The following is a 23,330-nucleotide window of genomic DNA, read 5'->3' as shown; positions in this document are numbered from 1 at the left end:
CAATCACGTGGCAAATATCCTAGAAAAAGAGGCCAAAATGCCCCCTTTCCCTTTCCTTATTGTCTTGTTGCTGTGACAGAGTGCCCTGAACAAAGGCAGTTTAAAGGAGGAAGGGATATTTTGACTTTCAGTGTGAAGGTACAGTCCATCGTGATGGGGAAGTCTTGGCGGCAAGAGTCCAAGGCAGCTTGTCATATTGCAGCCACAGTCAGGGAGGAGAAAACAAGAAATGTCAGCGCTCAGGTAGCTTTTTATTCCTGCAGTCCAAGGTCCAAGCTCAGAGAAGGATACTGCGCACCTTGAGGATGGATCTTCCTGTTCCAGCCTGCTACACCAGACAGTCCTTCCGAGGCTAACCTAATCTAGATAATCCTTCACAGGCATGCCCAGAACCTTGTTTTCTAGGTGATGCTAGGTCCCATCAAGTTAATAACCATTATTAATATCATACATATCACACTGGTATGTGCTAAAGATCACAAATCAGAACGAAACCAAACAATAATAAAAACCCTGATCCAATAAATGCTAGCCAGGGCTACAAGCATGTGGCTCTAAAAAGCTAGGCTGGGTCATTTATCCCTGAGAACTGGTTTTGAACAGTGAGAGATGAGAGTACCAGGCCCACGCTAACCAAAATTTGTGCTATGGTTATTGCTCCCAGGCAGCATCTGCTGGGAGACAGGTCAGGTGTCTTCATGCACTGAACCTCAGCTAAAAATATGGTGTCATTGAGATGATATGGTATGCATTTAAAAAGCATGGTGGCCACAACCAGATATGGATGACTTTTATTGAGGAATCAACCTGTATTTGTGTTCCCCATAAGACAGTCCCAGCCAACATGTGAATAGTAAATTGGACCAATTCTCCTCTGCCGTGAAAATGTCAGTTTTAGATGGAAGGGAATGGAAAAGCTAACGGCTTTAAAAGCGGGCGCTGAAGTTCTGTTCTCTCTTGATAAACGGGAAGGATTGAACAACCTCAGGTGAGGATGGCCTGCCCGGCTGATGGGCTTCTACTCTTACTTTTGGAGATTTTTCTCAGTTTTCCCTGGTGGGAAATAGCTTTTCCCCATGTGAGGTAATGGAAATCCCACCCAAGTCAGTGCTCTGAGAAAATATATTAAGTCATGGAACTGGTGTCTTAGAAACTGATTTAGATAGCAAAATCTTGTCCCTCATGTCCACCATCTATCTTGTCCCCTCTGGGACTTGACTGCCTCCTCTTATCTCTGTTTCCTGTTAGGTTAGAGTAGTGCTAACCTCTCACCTCCAAAGTCCAGCAGGTAAGCCTGAGTCTCCTTCCCAGAATCCCCGTAAAAGTGTCCTTTCTCCTCAGGTCGGCTCAGCTTGTCACATAATTATTATAAGTCAACCATTAGAGCCCAGGGGATTGCAGTGCCCTGGTTGGCTTGAGACTAAATGACATGCAATACTCCTGAGCCAAGAGTGTGATTCAGGTAGAATCAGATGATTGAGAAAGAAGATTTGGTGGGATCATCAAAAGAAGGGAGATTGGATTCTGGATAGTCAACAACAATGGGTATCCAGCAGAGTGCATGTTTTTCCCACCCTGATTCAAAAAACTAAAATCCTAAAATCAAGACTTTTTGGGTACCAACATGATATCACAAGTATGATGGTTCAATGTATATTTTGTTTTGTGTATATAATTTTTAAAATGACCGCATAAAATTGCCTTCAGATGATGAGTATAAGGAATATATGAAATAAACGAGTTTCATGTTCATTCTTGAATTCCATTGCCAAAATACCTCAGTGATTCCCAAGTCTAAAAACCAGAGCATTTCTGGTTCCAAGTATTGGATAAGGGCTACTCTAACCGTACCACTGACACCAGCCCCAGAAAGTTCTTCCCTGTTACCTTGAGAGACAACTCAGCAAACAGTCTGATCGTACACCTACACAGGCTGTACACTCCACCATAATACATGGAAATGAAATAATAAATAAGCCTGGTGAGGGAATGGACTCAGGGTAGTGATCTCTAGGGAGGGGAAACAAATGGGAGCTAGGGAGCTGGGGGATGACTTCATCAGCAGTAAGTGCTCAGTGTGGCAAGCATGAGCGCCCGAGTTCAACCCCCAGAACAACCCATGAGCAAATGCCAGGTGTGGTGTTCCATGTCTGTAATCCCAATGCCGGGTGTATGTGTGCAGCCAGGTGGATCCCTGCGCTCGCTGCTCAGGCAGCTAGCCCAATCAGGAAGAAGTGGGAGTCAGCCTCAGAGAACAAGGTAAAGCATGATTAAGGATGACATGGAAGTTGAACATCATTAAGGGAAGGCATGGGAGGTTGAGCTCTGGCATCTCTACTCTAACCCACATGAGCATGCATACCTGTAGACACAACCTACACACACACACACACACACACACACACACACACACACACACACACACACAGTGTTGGAATGAGACTGTCACCATTTACCCTCAGAGAGCAGTCCACCCCCCACAGGAACTGGATCTGCAGTGTTGGAACAGAACTCGCTTTCAAACAAAACTCATTGCTCATGCAGATGCTTCCTCCATGTGCCCTGGGCTGCATCTCTCACTCAACTCCATGGGTGAGCACATAAAGCCTCCTGTGATGCTCCATGGGAGCCAGAGATGATGCTCCATGGAAGCCAGAGATGGCATGAAGCAAAAGTGGTGGTCAGAGCGTCCATTGTTCTCCCGTATAAAATAACCAAGCCCTTGTTCATCCACTTCTCTGGGAGAGGTCCCATTGGATGGATATTGCAAACAGGAAGCTTGAGGCACTCATTCATCCTTTGTTATTTATTGTCTGTGGGCAGCTGGGGGATGTTTGCTCACAGCCTGTGCCCAGGACTGCATCCTCACGGAGAAATAAGCAATGCCCATTTCTAAGGCAGAGCAGCCTGGAGAGAAAGTACATTTCCCCCAAAGGAGAGGGCAGAAGAGAGGCTCACAGATGAGTTCACTGCCACTTTTCAGTACATGGTAGATTGGCAACACAATGTAGCTAAAGACAGATTATTGTTATTAATACTGGAGTCAAACGCAAGAGAAGGCCCACTTCAGAAAGACCTCCTAATACAGCAGGCTCCAAGCTCAAAGAACCCAGTAATATAAAGATGACGTCATCTGAGGGTTAAACATCAGGACCCAGACTGCCTTGACAATCTCAGCTCTGACACTCACTTGCTTGAGCCTTGGGGAAGTCACTGAATCTTTCTCTGCCTCAGTTCCCCCATCTATAACATAATAATAATAATTATAACCACCTCATCCAATTATTGTTTCGATTATGTACCTGAACAATGACTAATACATGGTAAGTGTATGTGCCAACTGCCATTATTATTACTAAAGAATGACTCTTCTCCAGGGAACAGGACAGCCTCCATGTGGTAGGCAAAGATGGATCAAAGTGTCCTATTAAGTCTGAATTTTTTTTCAGGATCTGGACCCAATCGTTACAGTGGTCATCCATAAACCAAGGCTAGGGCCTTACCTGGATCTGTCTGTCAACAAGAGGATGAACACCTACATCATCTCTGAGGTGCCCCATGGGTGTAGTCTCAACGTCCAACTTCAGAAGGTTCTTCGTGGCTGGACACAATGGTGGCCAGCAGCAGAGCCTCAAACCTGAGTTCTTCTTCCATTGGATGTACACCCTACGAGGCTGGAGACTCCAGAGTCTCTGTTCTTTACTGTGTCTCTCTTTGTCTAGACCTGCGATGCAGAGATTTGTTTGCTGAGTGAACAAATAGATAAACAGGTCAAATCAGCCTTAGCTTAAACTGCAGAGAGAACTCCAGCTCACGGTCCAGCCTGGCCCTCAGGGAAGATCCACAGGGAAGCTCAGATGGGGGCTCCTTCCTGTAGCCTTCTTGGGTCTCCATTCTGGAACTCCTGGAAATCAGCCACCCCTACTCGCAGGGCTGTAAAAACAAAGTGCAGTGTAAATCAATTTGGTGGAGAGGAAACTACAGGTTTCTTTAAATAACAAACAAGACGGTAGCTGGAGAGAGGATGGCTCAGCAGGTAGGAGCACTTGTTGCTCTTTCTGGGAGCTGAAGTTGGGTTTCTAAGACCAACATCCTGCAATGCCCAATTGCCTACAACTCCAGTTCAAGGGATCTGATGGCCTCTTCTGGCCTCTGAGAGAACCTGAACATATCACACACACACACACACACACACACACACACACACACACACACACACACACACTATATATATATATATATACATATATATAGTGTATGTATATATACATATATGTATGCATATATGTGTGTATACATATATATGTATGTGTGTGCATATATACATCCTCTATTAAAAATAAAACATGCTGGGCATGGTGATGAATGCCTTTAATTCCAGCATTCGGGAGCCAGAGGCAGGTGGATCTCTATCAGTTCAAAGCCAACCTGGTCTACAAAGTGAGTTCCAGGACAGCCAGGGCTGCTATACAGAGAAACCATGTCTTGAAAAAACAAAAATAAACACTATTATTTATGAAACAGGTAGTTTACTAAATGAAACATTTTCAGCATATGCATGGTCTTTGAAATGGACCAGATAAGTTGCTCGCATTGAGTGAAATTGAGAGATTATCTAGACCCATGTGAGTGTGAGGTCTGCAGTTTTCATGGCCCTGAGCTACTTCACAAGGTTGTTAGTTGTGGCTAACGGATGTGTACCAATGCAAATGCTTATTTTTGATAGACATTTGCTGTCATTTTCCACTGTTGCCTAGCAAACTACTCCAAATTCACCATCTTGATAGAATGTAAATGCATTACCTTGTACTTTTTGTGGGTCAGGCACTTGGGTACACATGAACTGAATCTTCTCAGTGTTAGTTGGAGGTAAATGGCTGCCCCTCACTATTGTCTTGTCTGGACTGAGATTCTGAGGCAGGCAAGCATCCTGAGACTCCACTTGGCTTGGGCTATACACACATCTTTTCTAATAATGCATCTAGCAACCTGATGGCAAACTGTGACTCCCCCCCCACCCACTTGCATGGATCTACAGGTATACCCTACTCCAAACAATTGAATAAGTTTGCCTTACCTTTGAAAACGATCAAAAACGTCCCTTATGGATAGTTTTTATTCAAATATATTTCAGAACATCACTAGGTACAGAAGGTGGGGGCTGACTCCACCTAGACTGATTTGGGGTGCATGCTCAGCAAGGCAAACTTGAGAAAACTTCTAAGGGAAACCCCTATTCCTATACATAATTGGGCATGCACATGATTAAAATAAGGTGCATGATGGGAAGGGACATTACCAGTGACCAAAGGCTTACATAATCCAAGCCTGTCAATCAAACAGAGAACCACCTATTTTATACTCTTCAGCAATAAAACCATGTGTACTCTTGAATCCTCTAAAATGAAACCCTTGAGCACTGTGTTCCCCAGTCATGCGTGATAATGCATTTCTTCTTCATCTACACTGCAGCTTTGATTGTTCTGGCCTGGCTACTTTGCCCTTGGTGCGTACCTAGAACCTGGAAACCCCCAGCCTAGATTTCTACCACCAGTAACAGTTCCTTGTCCAAGTTCACAGCCCTGGGTAGACTGAACACTGGAGCTGTAGGATTGAGGTCCATGCTTTCTTGCTGGCTGTTGGCTGTGGGTTGTTCTAGCCTTGGCTTGTATTCGCCTCCGTGCCCCTCCAATCTTCTTTTTTACCTGTGTATGTGTGCGGGGAGATATATGTATGTATCTGTGGCATCCAGAAGAGGGTGTCAGGTCCCCTGGAGGTTACAGGCAGTTGTGAGTCACCTGAGGTGGGTACTAGGGATGGAACTCCAGGTCCTCTGCAAGAGCAGCCACTGGGCCAGCTCGTCAGTTCCCTTCCCCCTCTGCGTTTAACAGCCAGCTCCTCGGAGGCCAGGGGCAGCTTTTCTATTCCAAATCTCTCCCTTTAAGGGTTTGCTTGATTAGCTCGGACCTATTTGAGATAAGCTCCTTTTTGATTACTCTGTCCCAAAGATTTAATTACAGCGGCTAAATCCCTTCACCTGTGTCCTCTACTGTCACCTAATCATGACAATGAGCTCCATTGTCTCCACAGTGGGGGCATATTCCAGGGGAGGAACTCTGTAGAGCTGCACACTGGGAGAAGAATCTGCATCACATTTAAATGAACTTTGGGAACCTCCCACCCCATTCTCCTCTGAAAGGCTTTGCATCTATTAGAGAAAGCTGATGTCCATGTTCTTGTTAGCTTGCCTGTGTATGTATTTACTCTCTGGATTCACCTTGAACTTTCAGAACATTGGGCTTCTTCCCTCATTAAGTTAAATAAACTCTTGACGTTTTCGTACAATTTGCATTTTTTATGAGTTATAATTTTACTTTTTAGAAATACCAGCCTTTAACATCAACGTTTTTGTTGTCGTTCTTTTTGAAGACAGGGCTTCTCTGTGAAACAACCCTGGCTGCCCTGGAACTCACTCGGTAGGCCAGGCTGTCCTCGAACTCAGAGAGATCTGCCTGCTTCGGCCTCCCGAGTACTGGGATTAAAGGCATGTGCCACCACCACCTGGAAACATCAGCTTTTATATGAATATTTATCTCATAATTTTTCTTACAAAGAATGGATCTGTTGCTTACTTTTTGATGTGCACAGCTCATCAGGGCTTTCCCTTAAATTGCTCCAAAGAAGAATTTTCTTGTAGTTCTCGAGCCCTCCTGCTTTTTGCTGCTTGGAAGAGATGAGGATGCTGGTTTCCATTGGTCTCCTCTTCGGCAGCTTGATGCTGACACCCAGGAACACACACACTATAGTCTTCTAGTTAGAGCGCCTTGAACAATAGCTCTGCCTCGGCAGCCCTGGATTAATTTTCTTTGTTACAAACAAAAGGCGTTAAAGGTTCCTGCTGACGTTTTCTCTTAGAATGCTAGCATTACAGGATTTTGTAACTGGAATAGGTACGGAGTTTTTCTACTCTCCACATTCTAAATAATGCCCTTTTGGGGGGAGGGGCGCTAACAGTGCCTTGGTAGAAACAAATGTCAATAAAATAAGGTGTTGATAACCTGCGCTGAGCACAGTGCCTGGCCCACTCTGGTCCGCAGTCAACCTTTCTGTCTCCTCCGCAGCCACAGAGTGAAGGAGGAAGGGAAGGGGGCAGCAAAGGAGTTCACAGTGTCTCAGCCTCCATTCTCGGTCAAGCTCTTTGAAGGCAGGGCTGGGTTTCTACGGTGAAGACGGCTCATGTGCAGCCCACTCATGATCGCTTTCCTAAGCAAAGGAAAATCTTGCTCCTTCCAGAGAAGCAAATGAAAGCTTAATACCAGTTAAATAATACATAATAGTAAGATCGTTATCCTGTCTTCTCCCAGTCGGCTAACTTCGTAATGTGTAAATGCTTATGGGGTGTATGAAATCAAAGGACATAAACCGCTCTAAAGAGGGAAGGAACGGATCTGATCAGACAGCCTGCCTGTAGCACACAGACCCCAGAAACTGCCTTCTACACACCACCCCCACCCCCACCCCCACCCCTTTTCCATTTAGGAGCCAGGCTAACAGACCGAACAACATCCTTTCCTGTCCAAGTTTAAAGGCGAGCTTCTGATCCTTATACCTGTTTCTCCCACCTCACCTCCCAGCCTGTCCCACGCCTCCCTCTCAGATTTCCTGGGAAAAGTACAGGCTGCACCTTCACAGCTTTCTCCAAAGCCATTAGCAAATATTGAGCATGTTTCTGCAAGGTGTGCCCAGGAGAGACAGGAGATCTACAGGCCTTTCTCTGTTTCTCATTACTACCTGTGAAGAATAAGACACCAAGCTGATGTAGCAAAGGTGTTAAGGAGGGACTGGTGTGGGAGTGGGGGGTGGGGGTGGGGGGTGGGTTTTGCAAACTCTAAAAGGCAATCAAGTGGAGGTATGCAAATCTTCCACATTGCTTCCGAATCCTTCGTGGTCATCTGTAGCCGGCTCTATCGGTTATGATCAGGTAATTTATTTGTTAGTGTTTCTGCTAATGGATATTTTAGGACCATCTTCTGCTCTTAGTGTATCGAGCACCCATTGACCAGATCATTGGCTTATTGGTTATCTACTTTGCTGCTAAATGATTCTCGATGATTGCTTTCTCCCTTACACGTTCTTATTCCAGGAGCAGCTTCGATTGCGCCCCATTACACTAATGGAATTATTGACATGGAAATTGCCAGGCACTGAGCTCAGGAATTCCAAGACACACAATCACACTGCCATTCTTCAAGATGTAGATGCTCCTGAATAATGAGCAGTAAATATTGACATGTTGGTGAAATTAGTTAATTGATGTAAATCAAAGAGAAAGAACCAGAAACATCTTCAGGAAGGAAACACAAAATATTTTTGCATAACTGTGTATACTTTGGTAGAAATGGATACAGTGAGCTTTGTGTTTAACAGTTTCCGTTGAATACTGCTTAGAAACTTTAGTTAAACACAGTGGTGTTTCTATTTAGTGCTGTGAAAAGCTGGGCAGCAGGTAGAAAAGGTAGCCCCAGGCTGGTCCAATCCGTGTGTTGCTACCCATTGTTAGCCACTAGCCAGCCACCTGTGGCAATTAAGGCTTAAAGTAGTGCTAGTCCAAATGAAATGGATGTGCTGTTACTATGTAGTGCACATCACATTTGGGAGAGCTGATGGGAAAAAAAGAATGTATAATATCTCGATGTTTTTATTGGTTACATGTTGAAGCAAAACTTGGACTAATCAATAATTAAACAAATACCATTATTGAATTATTTTACCTCTTTCCTTTTACCTCAGTGTGGATGACTAGGGAAACTTAAGTGGAATTCACATTAGAGATCTATACTATTGCATGTAGTTCACACTGTGTTTCTATACTATGAGCATTGACTTCACTCAAATCCTTAGTGCATAGTGTCTGGCATGTCATTGTCAACAGACAACTAGCCCATTGTCAATGAGAGCAACTAGCCACATGCGTTGAAATAGAAATTATTTAAAGTTACATGAAGGGGCTGGGGAGATGGCTTGGTGGTTAATTTATGTAGCGCTGTTGCAATGGATATGCAGTACACGTGTCACATGCATTACGACCAACTTGTAAGTCCATCTCCAGGGGATCCAGTAACCTTTTCTGGATTCTAGGGGTACCTACACTCACATATACACGTGCCCAGACATATTTACACATCATTAAAAGAGAACATTAATTGCAACAGAAAACTTAGTTCCTCAGTTACACTAGTTACATTTCAAGTGAAATAGTTTGGATATGACTATTTGAAAAATCTGATATCTAAAATACTCCAAAACCTAAACCAAATGGAAAATTCCACACTTGACCTCATATGATGTGTCATAATCAAAAACACAGGAGCACTAAAATGATTGTTAAAATCCAGGCCTATGTGTGGGATGTATGGAGCTCATGGGTGCATTTTATGTTCAGGCTTGTTCCATCCCTAGTATATCCCAGTATAGATATGAAACTATTCCAATATATGGAAAATTTATTCCAAACACTTGTGGTCCCACACTTTGTGGCTATTTAGCCTGCAGTGATACGTGGGTAGTAGTAGCCACCAGACCCTGCAAGAGGGACAGCCTGTTACCCTGGGGAGTTCTTCTCAGAAGTGCCAGCTGTACACGTCACTAGGAAGCACTAGGACTGAGGACAGCTGCCTTTGTCCCTGATGAAATGGCCCGAGACTAAAGTCAATCAGCGGGAAAGCTGTGCAGGCAGTGGCATGTGACAAGTGGAGATCTTCTTCAGCTGGGTTTTTGTCCTTGGAAGCTGTAATCTCAAAGTGTTGCTGAGAACACAGCTCCGTGGGTGATGCTTAGGGTAACCATCTAATTTTGCTGAATAAAGAAGATGAAAATCAGGCAGGAAAAATTTGAATAAAGAATATAGGAAATTCCCTTTTGGAACTTTGTGTGTGTGTGTCCTCAAACACATTTATTTGAACATATTCATGATAGAACTACAAAAGTGCAAGTGTTGGCCCTCACTGAAGACCTGTATGATACTATATCGTCATTTTTCAGAGAAATAAACCGAGGCTAGGAGCGGAGCTATCCATCGCTCAAGCTCACTAGCAGATTAATAGTTTAATTGAGACGGACGTTCAGTTCTGATTTGTCTCACAGTGGCTCTCCAGAGCAACCAACCAGGCTGGAGCCAGAGGGATTCCCTGCCCCTACCGTCAACTGGGGCATAACAGAGTTATACTGTAGACTACCATCAACTGGGGTATAAACGGGTTAACACTGTAGACTACCATCAACTGGGGTATAAATGGGTTAACACTGTAGACTACCATCAACTGGGGTATAAACGGGTTAACATTGTAGACTACCATCAACTGGGGTATAAACGGGTTAACATTGTAGACTGCCATCAACTGGGGTATAAACGGGTTAACATTGTAGACTGCCATCAACTGGGGTATAACAGAGTCATACTGTAGACTACCATCAACTGGGGTATAAATGGGTTAACACTGTAGACTACCATCAACTGGGGTATAACAGGGTTAACACTGTAGACTACCATCAACTGGGGTATAGCAGAGTTATACTGTAGACTGCCATCAACTAGGCTATAAATGGGTTAACATTGTAGGTTGGCATCAACCTGGATATAACTGGGTTAATACTGAAGGTTGTTTCCCAGGCCAAGGGATTTAGCCTGAGGGAGTCTCCAGGGACTCTGCCCACAAAGGCTAAGAATATTCACTTTATCTCTGACACATGGCAGCCTCCATCCTGGTTCCAGCTTCTTCATTTGTGAAGCTGTGGGCATCCTGTGGGCATCCTGGCTCTAAACTGTTTGCTGTCTGCCAGCTTAGCTCACAGGGCATTTGGGGTAGTTTTCCTTCTTTTTTATTTAAGATTTTATTGCAAAGAATATAAAATGTGAATGTTTTCATAAATGCTTAAGCATCTTTAGGGAAGCTAATTTATAGGATTTAAATGTTATTTTCTGGCAGTTTAAGCCCAAATTCCTCAGTGGTTGGAGGGGGATGAGGTTGAGAAACAGGAAACTGCTCCATTTCGTTGTTCATACTCAACTATAAAAAATTAAACGGCCTCAAAAGTGCAAGCCAGGGAGAATGTTTGCCTGACGTGCATCTGAACCTGAGTGATGGCACCAGAGAGAAAAACAGGATGCTTTCTTTTCCCTGTGCCCTCTCTCCTGCTCCCGTCCACTGAGGCCTGGTAGAGGTGACTCAGCCCAGCCTTTCAGGGCCAGGCACAGGTCCAGCACTTCTAAAAGTCGCTTTTGCCAGAGCTTCCCACCCAGCCCTTCCCTTGGGACGGCACCTCAGGCATGGTGTGGCACCGTGTGAAGAGCGTGCATTGAGCAATGTTTTGGTTGTGTAACAGCCTAGTTGCCCTTCTGGCACACTCTCCCAGGGAGCTTAGTGAACCCAAAGTGCGGGGCAAGGTTCCCATGCTGTGGGTGTTTTTGAGCTATTTTTTGTTTCTATTTTCAACTGCCACCCTTGTTTTACAACTTCTTCTTCTTCTTCTTCTTCTTCTTCTTCTTCTTCTTCTTCTTCTTCTTCTTCTTCTTCTTCTTCTTCTTCTTCTTCTTCTTCTTCTCCTTCTCCTCCTCCTCCTTCCTCCTCCTCCTCCTCCCTCCTCCCTTCTCCTCTTCCTCCTCCTCCCTCCCCCTCCTCCCCTCCTCTCTCCTCCCCTCTCCTCCTACTCTTCCTCCTTCTCCAATGATGCCACAGCCAGGCCTGAATCTCTCCCTCTTCTCTCTTCTCAGACTGAGCCAAGTCTTCTAAATGAGGTGGTATTTAGTACCACAGAGGGGCATTTTCTCTCATCTAACATTCCTGTGTTAGATGCTCCAGATCCTCTTCTGCCCTTTAGTGCTCAGGGGAATCATTCATAACCAGAAGATGCTAAATTCCCTCTGGATGTCCTGACCCAGTTTTTTCTCTTTATTTGTACACAAATGATGCCACCCTAACCTTCAGATCAACAGATTAGAAATTGTGTAAGAGCAGATCAAGCGCAGCCACCAGCATCTGAGTGGATGATTACACTGTGCCTTGTCTCTGCTCACTCTCACCATAGTCCTGAGAAAAGTGAAGCTCAGACCAAGGCCAGAGTCTACCCAAGGCACACATCCCTCACAAGTAGCATGCAGATGAGCCTGTGTGTCTCACAGTCCTCATGGTGGGAAAAGGGCAATCCTGCTGCCTTACAAAGGGACACCCAGAAAGAGAAGGAGATGTAAGAAAGTTAGCAAGACTTTTCTTCTTCTTCAAAACGGGTGTGCCAGAACCCATCAACAAAAATGGCCTCTGCCTTGCATCCCTGAGAAGCTCAGCTTACGTCTAATCCCAGTTGTGAGAATTTGATTTTACAATCTGATGATATTGGAGAATCAGTATAAAGTTCCAGGAAATATTGCCTTTGTTGGACTGACTACCTTTGATTGGGGGTGGGGGGGGGATGTTTCTCATACTCTTGGAGCAGAAACTCAGCTTTACAGATGGGCCCTGATGGAAGAGAAAGATCCTGCCTTCAGCCCACCAGAGACAGGAACATAGTTAGTAAGTTAAGGTATAGCTAAAAATATGAATTATATGTCTGAAAAACCCCTGCATCCATCCAGGATGAGGCAGGATACGCTGCAACGCAAAGGCTCTAAAGTATCAGTGTCTTCGCACAGTAAAGGTCTCTCTTCCACTCAAGATGAATCCGGTGTGGAAGCCCAAGGCAGATGGAGTGGCCCGAGCCACACAACCCAGAATAAGGCAGAGGAAGGAAGAAAGCTCCAGGCCATGCTTGCTCCTAACCGCTCAAGGCACTTCCAGCTGATTGTGTCGCCAAGCCCTGAACTGTGTGTCGTCCCCATGTTCACATTGAAGCCCGCATCTCCAAAGTGACCGTAGAGGTGAGACTTTAAAGAAGGGCTCAGGGTCAAATGAGGTCCTGAGTGTCCTGTTCGGATGGAGTGATGTCTATAAGGAGAGTCAGCAGAGAGTCTTCTTGCTCCCCTCTGTTCTCTGAGAACTCAACAAAAAGGCGGCCATCTACAAACCAGGAGAGACCTCACCTGGAGCTGGACCGGGCACCATGATCATGGATTTCTCAGCCTCCAGAATAGTGAACAAAGAAAGCTCTGATGTTCAGGTTGTGCAGGCTGCAGTTCTTGTTGTGGTAGCTAGAAACAGGCTCACGCATACACATTTCCCCAGCAGTGGCATCCAGACGTCATGAGCTGGAGAAACCATTCCATTGCCCTGGCACGTGGAATACATGAGCCTGTTGTAATGGGTGGTTGTTGAGAAACTGCCAATAACCTAAACCCACTGCCACAGAGTCTTGGCCAGTCTATACTATCTGGCATGGTGGTATCTTTAGGAGGTAGCACGTGGTAAGTCTTTAGGTCGGCCATAGTGTGCCCTCCAAGGGAATGGTGAGCCCAGACACCTTTCTCTTTCTCAGTTTTGCTTCCTGTAATGAGATGAGCAGATTTGCTTCTCCGTCAGTTTATTATGAACTGGAATGAAGACTGGGAGGCCTAGTAGCTGCTTCTGCCTTGTCAGTAGTTATTTCTGGCATTTCTCTGTGGATGGAGGCTAATACACACAGGAGAGGCAGGGTAACAGAGTATGACTTCATCCATTCTGCAAAGATTTACTGAGCACACATTAGGAGCTAGGTACCTTTCTGGCATCTCTCTGTGAACAAAACAGATGATGACTTCGTCCTCATCCTGTTGTGTTCTACAGGGATAAAACACTGCTGTCTTAAGGCTGGTGGGGTGACTCCATGGCTAAAATGCTTGCTGTGCAAGCCCGATGACCTGAGTTCGACCCCCAGAGCTCAAGCACAATGTGAGCTCCTATAGTGAGATGGAAAGCAGAGATGGGAGAATCACCTCGAAGCTTGTGGTCTAATTAGCCTGGAGTACACAGCATGGCAGAAACAAGAGAGACCTTGCCTTATCAGGGAGAACCAGACAGTGGTGGTGCACGCCTTTAATCCCAGCACTCAGGAGGCAGAAGCAGGTGGATCTCTCTGAGTTTGAGGCTAGCCTGGTCTACAGAGTGAGTTCCAGGACAGTCAGGGCTATACAGAGAAGCCCTGTCTCAAAAACCCAAACCAACCAACCAACCAACCAAACAAACAAACAAACAAAAAACCCAACTCTCTGAATTTCACAAGCATACTATGCCTGGAGAAAACCAACATTCACACACAGAGATACACAGATTAGTAAGAAAAACTAATTTTTAAAAGATTATTTAAGATTTCTGCTTTAGGTTCTATTTAGGAATACATATTGTATACATATACATACGTGCATGTAACAATAATTAATGAAAGAAGAGGCCATGAATTTGAAAGAGAATGAGGAGAGGTTGTGGGAGGATTGGAGGGAGGAGAGGGAAGGGAGAAATGATATAATTACAATTTCAAAACTAAAAGAACAAATGTTAAAAATGTTGTTTTAAAAATAATTTCAGGGATATTTTCTTGGTTGTAAAAATATTTGATTATTCAATAAAATTTGAGAAATAGGACAAGTGCTTAAAACAGGAAAACCCATAGAAAATAATAATCATCATGCAGAAATAATGCATTACTGCTATAATTGTGTTAGAACGTCACAGTTTTTCTCTTTCCTGATTTCCTTCATTTAGAGTTGCTGCTAACATTTTCTCATGTCCCTCACACGTGATTTTTAGTGGCTTCACATTGCTCCAGTCTGTAACAATATCAGTTTCTTTTCTTTCTTTTTTTTTCTTTCTATTTTTCAAGGTAGGGTTTCTCTGTGTAGCCCTGGCTGTCCTGGAACTCACTCTGTAGACCAGGCTGGCCTCGAACTCATAGAGATCCGCCTGCCTCTGCCTCCCGAGTGCTGGGATTAAAGGCATGTGCCACCGCCGCCCAGCTTCAATATCAGTTTCTTTTTTTTTTTTTTTTTTTTTTTTTTTTTTTTTTTTTTTGGTTTTTCGAGACAGGGTTTCTCTTGTGTAGCTTTGCGCCTTTCCTGGAACTCACTTGGTAGCCCAGGCTGGCCTCGAACTCACAGAGATCCGCCTGGCTCTGCCTCCCGAGTGCTGGGATTAAAGGCGTGCGCCACCACCGCCCGGCCAATATCAGTTTCTTAAGCATTCTGGAGATACTTGACATTTCAGTTGACTTGGTTTGTCCTGTGACAAGGAGTATCTTGAGGAGCAGCTTTGCACAGGACTCCTCAGCTCCTTCCCCATTAGACCCTCATAATATAATCAGAGAAGTGGGACCCTCCGTTCACAGAGTCTGCACATGTTCAAGTTCGAGATAAATATTACCAGTTTGCTTTCCAGAACATCAGCACCAATTTACAGCTTCACCTGTATTCTGTGAGATGTATTCCTGTCAGTATTCAATAGGAGAGTGCATCTAAGGTTTGCCAATGTGTTATATTGAAGAAGGGTATTTTTCATTTTGAGGTTGGTTCACTACCTAGCTTGGTTAGTAATTATCAGGATTTGCTTAAACCTGAAGAATCTAATCCTGGCTTGGAAGGAAGTGTTCTAACAAAATATGTCATTGCTGTATACCTCAGTTTTCTTTTCTGTCTAATGGTGACATTTATTCTTATTTCTTGGGTTATTGAGAGGGTTAAATACGTTTAAATTTAGGAACACTTATTATTCAACACTTTACCTGTCATAGGATAAATGGTGGCTATCATTATGGGTATGACAATTCAAAACTCATCCACACATGAGTAACTTCAGCATTTAAAAATAATTCATTCCCAGCACTTGAGAGGCAGAGGCAGGTGGGTCTCTGTGAGTTTGAGGCCAGTCTGGTCTACAAAGTGAGTTCCAGGACAGGCAAGGCTACACAGAGAAACCCTGTTTTGAAAAACCAAAAATAAATAAATAAATAAATAAATAAATAAATAAATAAATAAATAAATAAATAAATAAAAATAATGCATTTATTCTTCAACAATTTCATCATATGTATACAATATACTTTGGTCAGAATCACCCCATTTACTTCTCTCATGTGTCCTTCCATTCCCTCTGGAATATTTCTTCCCAACATGTCTCCCTCCTGGTTTGGTTTGGTTTGGTTTGGTTTGGTTTGAACCCACTGGGTTTAATTAGAGTTGCTTTTATATGCACGGGTGTGGTCTTATTTACAGGACCGAGGGCAACTTTCCAGTGTGGCCTTTTCTTCTGTGGTTCAAGAAAACACTGACTTTACTTCAAAAGAGGAGAAGGACAAAGAGACACATTGGCCAAGGAACAGACAGCTCAACCCAATGACTAACAACACCATAGGGCTGCCTTCAGAGAGGATTAGATTGGTGGTGGCTGGGCTTGGCTGGGTGGTTCCACTCTCCACTGTGAGGTCAGGTCAAAACCATGAGCAAATTTATAGCTCATGCACTTTCACCTGTGTTAATAATCTACTGGCCCAAATAAGGCACACAGCACAGTCCAATATTACCTGAGGAGTCTCCTCCTACAATGTGTGTGTGTGGGGAGTAGATATTTGTTGAACAAATGATTATAATGGGCCTCCCCTGCACCTGATAGGGCTGTGTTCTAAGACAGAGGGGGGGAAGTGTTTTTGAGATGTGTTTGAGGGGTGTGTGCTTAGAAATTGGGTTTTTCTTCATTTCTGGGGCTCCACTGAAGAACTCCTTGGAAATTTTCTCCTGCTTGAGCCTCGTAAATATTATTTCCTTTGGGACTGATTCAAGAGGACTGTATAACTGGGAACAATAGCATCTTCCACAGGCACAGCCTCACACAGCTCTTCCTGTTTGGGTGTTTTAGTCCTTTCAAGATCCTCTGATGGTTTTATTGAATTTTCTTCCACTAAAATAGCAAGGTCCTAATTGTGCTCTACCAAGCGGCGGCACAGCCTTCCCAGGAAACGTGTCGGAGAGCCCGCCGCTCTCTCACTTAAAGAGGTGCAAGAGACCAGGCTGGGAAAAGTTGTTCCGGAGAACTTGTTCCGGCAACAGAGAAGGAGAGCAGCCATCTGGGGCCCAAGCATGACTCATGAACTCCAAACTCACTTATAGAGGCTTCTGGTGAAATCAAATTGATTGTGAGGGAAGGGATGGGCACTGGTCAGGCAGAGCTGGGACTGTTCTCATGAGAGGAAATGTGTCATTTTAGTGACTTTGATGCTGCATGTAGCCAGCATCCCTTCCAAGCGTCCTTGGGGACCAGGCATTTGGGACACAGATGGGAGACGGACATCTCTAATCTCTGAGTGTGCTTGGCTCTGCAGTTGGCTGCTGTACCACCACCAATAACACCACCCCTCTTTTTCAGGAGTTCGATGTGTGTGTGTGTGTGTGTGTGTGTGTGTGTGTGTGTGTGTGTGTGTGTGTGTTTAAGAAGTCCACCTGAATTTTTTATTATTCTCACTCACTCAAACGCTCAGGCCTTTGAACAGTGCTCTGTCAGCTCGGCCCATCACTCTCCAAATGACAAGTGCCTTTGACATTATCCAAGGTCTTTTGTCTTGCTTCAGAAAAAGCAACATTCTCAACTTCTTAAAAATACAAGCCAAGGGTTGGGGAGGTGGTTCAGAGGTTAAGAGCACTGGCTGCCCTCCCAGAGGACCTGAGTTCAATTCCCAGCATCCACATATTGGCTCACAAACATCTGTAGTGAGATCTTGTGCCCTCTTCTGGCATGCAGGCATACGTTCAAGAAGAACACTGTATACATAATAAATAAATAAATCTTAAAAAAATAAAATAAAATACAAGCCAAGAACTGTAGTGTGTGAACTGCTCTAAATACTTGGTCCTCAGTTTACTGGATCTGTGGCATGATGGAGCATTTAGAACCTTGTGTTTTCAGTGGAATCACAGGATGCCATGTGGCTTAAAAAATACATGGTATATTAGTTTGAATGTAATCAGCCCCATAAACTCATAGGGAATGGCACTACTGGTTAGTGTGGCTTTGTTGGAATAGGTATGGCCTTGTTGGAGGAAGTGTGTCACTGTGGAGGCAGGCTTTGAGGTCTCATATGTGCTCAAGTCACATCCAGTATCTCAGTTCACTTCCTGTTGCCTGCAAGATGTAGAACTCTCAGCTCCTTCTCCAGCACCATGTCTGCCTGTGCACTACTATGATAATAATGGACTAAACCTCTGAAACTGTAAGCCACTCAATTAAATGTTTTCCTTCATAAGAGTTGCCATGGTCATGGTGTCTCTTCACAGCAATAGAAACCCTAAGACACATGCATATTTGAGTGTTTGGGAGGAGACAGTTGTCTATAATTCTGCCTCAAGACATTTAAAAATATTTTTTCAAAAAAATGTTTTTATCTATGAGCAGACTGGCTATCTGTTTATCTCAAACAGGGCCTAGATCAACTTGCTTAATAACATTTCACCCCAAACAATGGATTTTTTTTTTTTTAAAGTCCCAGCAGAGCTGATATTCGAGCATGTTGAAAGGCTGGGTTTAGGGTTTGGATGATGGTGATTGACCAGTTAGTCATATCTGGCTTCTGTGACCTGTAATAGACCATTTAATCTCTCCACATCTCAGCTGCTCCCAGTGAAAACAAGGAGTCTCTAGAACCAGCCTGTGGCATGTGTATCCAGCCTGCCTGTTGTAAGCTAGCTGACTGGCCTATGTGATCATGGGCCATGGGCATTATACACAGACTATCGTCACTGCCTCTGGGTCCCACCTCAGCACCCACCGTGTCTTTTAGTTTTGATCCCTAAGGGTCTTCCATAAATGGGGAAAGCAGAGAAGAGTAGAGATTAAACATTCAGTCAACAAGGACTGGGTTTCATGGACAATGTGCTCTTGGTGCCCCTGCACCCCAAAGGATGATTTTAGACGTGGCTTCCACAACTCCCGGAGAGTTCACATCAGCACCAAGTCTCAGCTGCCCGCAGTATTATCCAGCTCAGAACTGGGAATCTTTTCTTGGCTTTTCTCCCTTGTTGTCTCCATTCCGTCACTTTTGTTCCCATGGAGCTACCTGCACCCAAGTCCTTCTCCCAAGTTCTGTCAGGGGACCTCACATGGGACAGTGCTCAGTGAGTACTCGTAATTATTGTTATTTATGAGAGCACTTCTTTATTCCTAATGTTTGAACAAAACTCAACATTTTAAATTTGAGTTTTAAGATATATAAGCAAAAAATGTTGACTTACATATTTACCAAATCCCATATAATCAGACTGCCCCTAGAGTCAGAAACTCATGGTTTCTATATGCCCCTCTAACCTGCCCCCCGCCCCGTTCTTATGTTTTGCCCTGTTGTGGACAGACTCAATCTCAGTGCCATTTTTACATTGGGAAGGAGAAAGTTCTGGATTTGACGTATCTTCTACACTTCTTTTAGCACTCAGTATAAGGCCCTACACATAGGAAATAATTAATAAATATGAAGGTCAAAGAGGTCTGCAGCTATCACCTCTTCCTGAACTAGGCTTGTGCCTACCAGCTGTATTCGTCCACTCTGCATTAACATAACAAGATATTCCAGGCTAAAAACCATGCGTAAGAAGTGTATTTTGACTCACTTGTCTGGGGGTGTAATGCTAGGAGACCACATGAGGTGACGGCCTTCTGCCAGCCGAGTTCGGAGTGCTAACAGCTTTGAATGGCAAGAGACAGACAGCCTGTGTCCCCTCTGCTTTCTCATTCTCTTCTTCGAACGCCACCATACCCAATCCCAGAGCTCTACCCTAATCAGCTCTCCTAACCCCAACCACCTCCCAAAGGCACCTCCTGAGAACCCCATACCCAGGAGTGTGGGGAGACAGCTAACTCCGTGAGGCACCTGCCACACCAGCACAAGGACCTGAGGGTGGATTTCCAGAACTCAAGAGCAAACCAAGGCACAGTGGTGTCTGTCTGGAAGCCCAGAGCTGCGGAAGCAGAGACAGCTGGGTCCCCAGAGCTCAGTGGCTAGCCAGCCGAGCCAAATTGGTGAACTCTAGGTTCCAAGACAGAGACCCTGTCTCTAAGACCAAGTGGAGAGCAATGGGGGGGGGGTGTGTGTACATCACAACAAACAAACAAACAAACAAAACACCCGAAGTCAACCTCTGCCTCCCTATGCACTTACACACGCTACTCCCCCATTACCACAAGCACAAGCCTCCATGAACACAAATATACCACACACACACACACACACACACACACACACACACACACACATTAGATACCACAGTCAGATAAAAGTTTTTATGGTCTTAATACTCTTAGTTGGGATTAAACTCTGATAACACGAACTTTGGAGGGATAAACTACAGTCAAGCCAAAGCACCAGTCTGCAGATTGCGAAGACACTTTGCATACTGAAAACCACATGGCTCACCTGCGACCAGCAAAACAGGGCCTTGAAGAATTCAATGTGCACGTGAGATTTGCTGAACACTCAGGGCATCAACCAATTTGAATGTGGCCCTTGGTGCACCAGGCCTCTATTTCCAAGTAGACACCGAATCATGTGGGGACCTGGAGCCTGTGGCGCAGCTGGGGAGCAGGGAGTGAGGTAGGAAGCTCCTGGGGTCTCAGACCTATGAATCCGCTGCTCCAGAAATGCTTTAGTCTTTCAACAATAAACTGTTGTTGTTGGCATGCCCTACATGAATTCCAGGCCTGGTTGTTGCAATTAATCGCATCCTCCAAACTTTTCCACAATCTGCTTTTGCCTTCACACACCAGCTGCAGGATGGTTGAGCGGGACTAAGCCTCTGCTCATCCTGTGAACCTGGAGCTCTTCCCCACATTTAGAGCCAATGGCTTAGCCCAGCGCCGGCCTTGCCTTTGCCTTTGCTGGCTCTGTGCTGTGAGCGCTAAGCCAACTGGCCTACACGCATAGCTTCTAGCATTACCACGGCCCGGTCTCTTCCACCTTGGAAATTTTCATTGCAATTACTCTGGATTTTCACAGTGATGGGGCCCATGTTTATGCGGCAGTAACTCAATTGTTGCTGGGTGGGTTGGCACACCTCTCCAGATGAAGTCCATGGGTAAATGTCCAACTTCCAATTCCCTTTTAAATTCCATCACTCCCCTGGCATGGCCATCAGGCCACACACTTTGCCAAGGTGGCTTTATTATGTGTAACCTGGAGTATATTCCCTTTTGTGTATGTAGCTCTGTTTCCTGGAATTATTATTTCTGGTGGAACTTACTTGGGCTTATTTTTGGCTGCCTATTATTTTTCCAGCTGTACTATTTTATTCCTTCAACATTTCATGAAGCTTTATGAAAGAAACCCAAGGTGGGCTCCTAAGTTTCACAGACATCTGTCACAAGAGCACGTGAGAAGGGACTGAACTTGGTCCTGAGGGTTTGTGAAAGTCTTCTCAGAGAACCATGGGGGAGGGGTCATTACCAGCCATAATTTTTGAGGTGGGTGTTATGGAGCAAGTGGTATGCTAAGTACCTCATTTCCATCTCATCGCCAAGTCTGTCTTGCAGGAGGCCTCAGCCTCCATTTTCTAAGTGTAAGAAAAACAGGCTCATGAAGGCCACGGTTGAGAAGATGGCTCAGTTGGTAAAATGCTTGCTGCACAGACATGAGGACCTGAATGTGGATCCTCAACCCCCTGATGAGAAGATGGGTGTGGTGGCACCTGCCTGTAATCCCAGCTCCTGGGGCTCGCTGGCCAGACAGTGGTCAAATCGGAGAGCTCCAGGTTCAGTGAGAAACTGTCTCAAAAAAAAAGGAGGCAAGTGGTTGAGAAGGACAATGGCTATCAACCTCTAGCCTCCACACACGCAGACACATGCACACATACACATATAACACACACATACACATATAATACACAAAGTAGAAAGGGGAACAGAGATAGAGATAGATAGGCGGATGGGTACATGGATGGATGGATGGATGGATGGATGGATGGATGGATGGATGGATGCAAGGCTGAGGTAGCATGGTTGGGCTTTGTGTGCGATTCCAGATCTCTTGCTTTCAACCACTATGCAAACATGTCCCCGTCCCTGTTTGAACCTGACCATCTGTGACTCTCCATCACTCGTAGGGTAGTGCCTACAACCCCCTAACATGGTCAAATGTCTCTGGCCAACCACTCTGCTTTTTCATTTGACCTTGATCTCATACCTACTCCCATAATCCTTAGCAGCAGCCCATGATGAACATACATAGTTAAGTTATCCGAACTTGTCCTCGGGGCAGTAGTGAGCTATGGAAATCTTCCAGATTGAGTAGGATCAGAAGTTCAGATCAGAGATGTTTAAGACAACCTAGGTATCGATGTGCTGGAGTCTGAACTAAGGGAGGAACAGGAGAAAGAAAGGAACGAGTTGGACACATCTTCATGGCTGGTGATGGGGGGAAGCCAAAGGCAGACTAGACTTCCAGTCAGATTTCTAGCTTGCACAAGATGGAGGACATATTATTAGCTCTATGAATGTGTGTGTTTGTATTTTGTGATATGTGTGTGGGGGAGGGGGGCATGTAAGTATGGTGTGCATGCATCTGGAGGCCAGGGCATTCATCAGTGTCTTCTTCTAACTGCTGCTCTTAACCTTATTACCTTATGACAAAACTTTTCCTGGGGAGACACAATATCTGTTTACCCCAGACAGGGAGCCCATGACAGAGTAAAGTACAGGTACCACCAAAGTCCAACTTGGTGAACCAATGAGGTTTTTGTTTGTTTGTTTGGTTGGTTGTTTGGTTTTGTTTATTTTTCAAGACAGGGTTTCTCTGTGTAACAGTCTTAGCTGTCCTGGAACTCAATTTATAGACCAGGCTGGCCTCCAACTCAGAGGTCTGCCTGCCTCTGCCTCCTAAGTGCTGGGACTAAAGGTGTGTACTACCACCACCCAGCCCAATGAGTTTTCCTGTGGTTGCTTACAGAAGCAGAAATGACTCACAGACCACTACATCACCAAAGCCCACCCCAGCATGGATGGCAGCTGACAAATCTGGGAACCTGAAGCACACTGCACAGCCTGCAGGCAGCTCAACAGGTTGGAGAGTGTCCTTTCCAGGTGCCTCAGTTGGTCTAAACCGCTTCTAGGCAGCTTGGCTGATTTCTGCTTCTGCCAGGCAGCTGTTGTGGTCTTCAAGTTTTCTTGACTGGTCTGTAGGTCTTCTCTACAGCTCAGCTTCCTAGCTTCTGAGGGTGACTCTCAACTTTCATTGTTTACTCTGGCAGGGAGGGGCCTGGTGAATCTGGTCAGTTTCAGGGACTTCCTGAAGCTATTTTGAGGTGCTTTTTTTTTTCTTTCCTTTTTTCTTTTTTTATCTTCCTGCTTAAAGAGCTTCCCTGCAGGATGGACTATTTCAATCTCCACAGAAATCATTACACAACA

This window comes from Peromyscus maniculatus, chromosome 4 (genome assembly GCF_049852395.1).
Source record: "Peromyscus maniculatus bairdii isolate BWxNUB_F1_BW_parent chromosome 4, HU_Pman_BW_mat_3.1, whole genome shotgun sequence".
NCBI classification, from domain to species: domain Eukaryota; kingdom Metazoa; phylum Chordata; class Mammalia; order Rodentia; family Cricetidae; genus Peromyscus; species Peromyscus maniculatus.
The sequence above is the reverse complement of the archived record's forward strand: the minus strand, read 5'-3'. Positions refer to the sequence as shown.